At 39.8% G+C, this 6,000-nt stretch overlaps 1 protein-coding gene across 1 annotated transcript in view; it reads left to right on the top strand.

The window, feature by feature from the left end:
* Positions 1-1,334: 1,334 nt before the first annotated feature.
* The window catches only part of LOC109884008 (hippocalcin-like protein 1), a 19,645-nt gene continuing 14,979 nt past the window's right edge, over positions 1,335-6,000 (top strand). The window contains exon 1 of the mRNA XM_020475999.2: positions 1,335-1,492. The gene's annotated coding sequence lies outside the window, so the exon portion shown is untranslated. The remainder of the gene's footprint in view (positions 1,493-6,000) is intronic.

Raw genomic sequence — 6,000 nt, 5'->3', positions numbered from 1 at the left:
TTAAGACTCTCAGACCATGAGATACCAGATTCCCTGGTCTGAAAAAAACAAGATTGAACTCTTTGGCCTGAATGCCAAGCATTACATATGGAGGAAACCTGGCACCATCCCTAAGGTGAAGCATGGAGGTGGCAGCATAATGCTGTGGGGATGTTTTTCAGCGGCAGGGACTGGGAGACTAGTCAGGATCGAGGCAATATGAAGTGGGCAAAGTACAGAGAGATCCTTGGTGAAAACCTGCTCCATAGTTCTCGGGACCTCAGACGGGGACGAAGGTTCACCTTCCAACAGGACAACAAACATAAGCACACAGCCAAGACAATGCAGGATTGGCTTCAGAACAAGTCTCTGAATGTCCTTTAGTGGCCCAGCCAGAGCCCGGACTTGAACCCGATCTAACATCTCTGGAGAGACCTGAAAATGGCTGTACAGCAACGAGTTTGAGAGGCTCTGCAGAAAAGAATGGGAAAAACTCCCCAAATACAGGTGTGCCAAGCCTGTAGAGTCATATCCAAGAAGACTCAAGACTGTAATCACTGTCAAAGGTGCTTCAACCAGGTTCTGAGTAAAGGGTCTGAATACTTATGTAAATGTGATTTTTTTTCATTTTTAATACCTGTTTTTGCTTTGTCATTGTGTGTAGATGGATGAGAGGTGGAAAAACAATTGAATCCATTTTAGAATAAGGCTGTAACATAACAAAATGTGGAAAAAGTCAAGGGGTCTGAATGCTTTCTCCTGAATGCACTGTACCTATCCAGGCGTTGTAAGATCTGGCAGGTTTCAGGGCCTGGGCAGCGGAACACCCCAGTAATTCTGCTCATAGATTATGCATGCATGAAATACACACGGACACAAACACCCAGCCCAAAACGTGAGGTTTAAAAAACACTGACATAGTTTAGCACAATTTTCCAAAGTCCCAGGGCATGTGTTTAACTATTTACTATAGTAAAGTAGTCTGAACTTCTTATAACATTAATAATGAGTGCAATAATCGATGGTTGCAGGACTAAAACCTAAAGTTTGAAAAAATCCAGAATGTGCAATTAAATACCCACACCTATCAGCTAACCTGCCATTTGACCACATATTTGACCCAGCAGTTACAATTACATTCCCACTACTGTATCTGTATATGAGTGTGGATTGTTCTATATCCAAGCATTGGACATACATATTCGAGTATTTATTATTGTATGCCCGTACATAAATACACAGATTCCATTGACGGAAAATGCTCGTTTATTATAGCCTAGCAAATGCCACTCAAAGACAGCTAAACTAAATACGACTGCAATTTGTTGGAACGGTCATCCCCCACCAGAGAACTGGGCGAGTCCGGTGAAAGCCGAACAGCTGTGCAAGTCGAATCTCTGTAAAATGGTGAAACTGCGCTACATGAAGAACGATGAATTTTATGCCGATCTCTGAATATATTTGAAAACTTCCTTCAAAGATAGTTGTATAAGGTTGCTTATACCATCTCAAGGTAATTGGGTAACCTTACTTTACTTTTTCCAATAGCTTAAATTGAGTTTTCTATTGAAGCGTTAGAAATAAACGTTAACGGTATTGAGCAGCATCTTGGACACGACAGGACTGGATAGCCCTAACCGTCTTCAAAGGATAATACAACATCGTAAGCCAGGACCAAGTATAAAACTTTGAATTTATTGACAGTTCGATATCTATTTTTATCGGTTTATGTACTCGATGTTGGTTCAATCAGATGACTAATTTGGCGATGCATTTACGTGCGTAATTACGCGTCCTTCAGACTAGTTTAAAAAAATGGAAACTTTCTTGCCATGGTGAGAAACAGTATCTGATATGCGTATGTAGTTTATCTTGGCACAGTGGTGTTTTTGCCTGGAGCAGAGAGAATCTCATATGGGGTTATGGACCAGGAAAATAGAATGGCATATTATTTGTTGTGGCAATTGTCAAAATGTATGTTATAGTTTTTTTCAGGAATTATAAAGTGATTTATAATCCCAAAATGTGGGAAGATTATGGATGAAGTCAGTGGTGTAGTGGAGGGTAAATGCAGTTTACACACTTTTTTGACCTACCATTTATCCACCTTTTGGGGAAAAATGCTTTGAAAGGAAGCCTATAGGGAGCGACACTTTTTTAAATCCGCGACCGGTGATCAGAGTTTAACCACCTATTTTTTTTACCACGTCACTGATGAAGATGTGTCGAATTCCAGCATATATTGTCACATTGTGTCATATCTGACAGTCTTTTTTTCAAGTCACTATAATTTATTTGGAGCCAGAACAGGTATAATTTATAGAAATAACACACTTAACTACTATGCGGTTCTATACGCTCCATTTCTGTCTGCAATGAATTGAACGATGTGCCCTGTTGAAGTTGTGCCCCAGTTGGGTAGTTACTGCCTCTTACCCTTGCATAAACCAGCCTTAGCACTGCTGGTGTTGCCGTGGAGACGGGTGTGTCAAGGGACTATAGGCTACTCCCGATACAGTTTATGGTTTTCTCTGACACTGCCTCAGTAAACCTCACACTCACGGATGGAAGTGAGAATGATTAGGAAATGCCCTTTCTCCTTCTCAACCAAATACTGGGTCACCTCCTTCCCTAGTTTTTCTCAAAAGTCTCTTCACAGTCAACTTTGATGGAGAGGTGTGACCAAGTCACTTTGAAGTTAATCCACCATATCAGTGGAGGCTGCCATGGGGAGAACGGTTCATAATAATGCCCAGAATGGAGCTAATGGAATGTAATAGCATTAAACACATGGAAACAGTGGGTTTAAGGTATTTCATACCATTCCACAAATTCCACTCTAGCCATTACCACGAGCCCGTCCTCCCCTATTAAGGTGCCACCCTCCTCCTGCTCCATATACCAGTTCATTAGGCCCCGGTTCCGACCTTTGAACTTTATTCCCTTTTTATGCACCTTTCTCTCTAGGCACATTCTTACCCACAACTTAAGCATTAGAATAGCATGCTATTCATTCAGGATGGAGCTCTAAGAAATGAAGGTGTGGTGGAGGTGTGTCTATTCTGACCAAGACTTAATTCCCTGATAACTCCACCACCTTTATGTGCGAGCAAACCATGAATAAGGTTGAGCGAACCTGCCGGTTCCAAGTGGAAAAAGACTCTCATTTATTTTTTCTGATAGAAATAACAGCATTATCCATGCAGTGCAATTTATAAATGGATAAGAGCTATTTAAAAGAGCTAGGAAAATAAGTAATCCCTTTGGAGAAGGGGATTGTAAAAACAGCAATTGTTTTAGATAATTTTTCCTTATGATCACTGGAGATGAATGTGAAATCAGCCATATGGAAGCAAACTGAAAATCATATCAACATGACATGTATTGCGGCCCCTTCTCCACAGTGAAATAGGCTCTAAATAGCTGTGCCATTATTTCCTCATTTTAATTGTGTGCCCTCATAATTTGCATGGATGAAATTTGAACACCCAAGCTCTAGGTTTACGTATGGCTGAACCTGCTGAGTTGATGGAAGCTCTTTAGAATGTTTTAATTATAGCCTATGCCCGGGCTTTTCTCAGTTTTCTTTTACAATTTGTAAAACAATCATGTTAAATACTTGCCACTATCGGGAGCTACTGCCAGTAATACCCAAATCCATTTATAACTGTCACTTTAGTATTAGTTTTCTTCCATTTGCATCCTTCCATTACATTCCGTTCATCTTTCTTCTGTCACGTCCATGCAAGTTGTTCCTCAGGGTTGCTAGAATTAGTAGATCATTTTATGCTAACGTTGTGCAATAATTTGGCATTTGTAGCCTATTTGAATCATTATGGAACTCAGACCACACTTGGCAGGTAAAACCTGGAGCCTGGTGCACGGTTCACGATGACTGGACCGTTGTCACCCAGTTCTATGATTAGTGAGAATTAGGGTAGATTTATAGGACTATTGTTCAACCTCTATTGTACACTTTTTTCCACCTTCCAATATTTCATGGCTTGAACTTGAATATGACACATTTCAGGATGAATCAAACCACTGTATTTATTTATTCATTCATATATTTTGTATGTCAAGGCTCTCCAAACCTTTAAAACAAATCTGCATTGTGTAGCTTTTTGGGCGACCTGACAAAATTCACATAGAAATGTGAGTTATAGATCTGTCATTCTCATCAAAAGCAAGTCTAAGAAGCAGTAGATTTGTTATATATTTATATGCTTCCCGTTCTTTTTGTGTCTTTTACTTTCAGGTTTGTACACCAGCTTTAAACAGCTAAAAATACAATATTTTTGGTTATGGAAAATATATTTCACAGCGGTTTAGATGGTACAATGATTGTCAACACTATACTTGCTTGATTTGTCACATAAACTGAAATTAGGCAAACTATTAGAATTTTAGCAACCAGGAAATGGCGGGAGCGATTTCTGCATCTTTAATGATTCATACAGTACATACTTTCCTAACCCCAAAACTTGCCTAAATAATCTACAAGATCAGAGTATTTTTTTAAATCTACAAGTTGGTGCTGAAATGGAGAAAAAGATGCATAGATGGCATTCTTTCATTGATCCCTATTTTCTGAACCCGTTCTCTCAATGTATTCTAATCTGTCAACAAAATTGTACTTAAATGTACATTGTATTTAAAGGGATAAATATACTGAAAACCCTATTGAATGAAAACTCCATGAGAAAATGTTTTGGTCAGCAGGTGGGAGGGTTTTAAGCGATTTAATTACATATATCCAGTGCACTCAAAGCCTGTTACGCACGTTAATGAGGTACGTCTGAATACCAACTACTGAGAAATGCGTAGGAAAGGCTTGTGTAAGAAAGCCGTAATTTCCTAAGTCGGAATCGGGCCCCGTTACCAATAAAATCCTAGTCCTACATCATTGAAGCACAGTCGGCTTCACAGCACGCTAAAGTAATGAGCTTTTCAATGCTAGAAGGCTGTCAAGTTTAGCCTGTGTACTAGTCTCTTTAGCTAATCCACTCCCTGTACTTCATGCCATTTGCCAAAAAGACTGGCCTATCTGCCATCTTTAAGTATGAATATTATATAATTAATGAGCTTGAGGAGAACCAAGGATTTGATCCTGATTCGATCACCTTTACAGCTATCCTCCAATCACAACGATTATACAAATATTTGAACTCTGTATGCTAAGCAACCATTTTTTGTTTGTCCAGATGAAACCAATCTGTCCAAAGTAAATACATACTGCAATTCCAACCTTTTTAGGAATTGCAGTAATTTTGAGGCTCCACATGTTTTCATGGGAAATATGAATGTTATTTCCAACAACTAATGAGCAACTCCACTGTAAATCCAGCGCATATTGAACGTTGAGATTGCTGAAATGGAATGTTAGCTAGACACTGTTACTCAGATTATTTCAAACTTGGTTCTCTGCCCAAAGCACATCACATGAAACTACGTCATTTGCATTCCTATCAAGACGCTACCATAAATACAGACGGCCCAAATATTTTCTCCGTTCAATCCATCTCGGCAGCAGTATTCAGCGATGGGAGATGTACATGTTGACCCCCTTGACAGACATCATTAAATGGAGCGCCATTAACAACAATGCTATTCCGGGGGTATGCAGCCGGCTGTTTGTTTTAACTGGTCATCTGGGGGGGGGGGGATATTTTGACACTGTCATGATGTCACTAAGCCTACCTGTAGCCAGGGGATATGTTTATCATAGCAAGCTCTAAGGCAACGATCGCCGATACTGAGGTTAGGGGTTACTAGAGTCATGTTTAATGTATCATTTACTGGACATGATGATATTTCATATACCTGTCAGTGTGAGAGGATGTGGACACACGCACGTACACAGGCAAACATGCACACTTTTGAACTAAAATTAGGTTTATGGGGTTTTCCTGGATGCATGGATAAATTAGCTCTGGCTGCTTGGACATATTAAGGCTAATGATTGTCTTGTGTGATCCTATTGTTGGTGGCATCCAAGGGAAAAACTATGTTGGTATGCCT

This window comes from Oncorhynchus kisutch, linkage group LG21 (assembly GCF_002021735.2).
Source record: "Oncorhynchus kisutch isolate 150728-3 linkage group LG21, Okis_V2, whole genome shotgun sequence".
NCBI classification, from domain to species: domain Eukaryota; kingdom Metazoa; phylum Chordata; class Actinopteri; order Salmoniformes; family Salmonidae; genus Oncorhynchus; species Oncorhynchus kisutch.
This window is presented reverse-complemented; position numbering and strand designations above follow the sequence as displayed.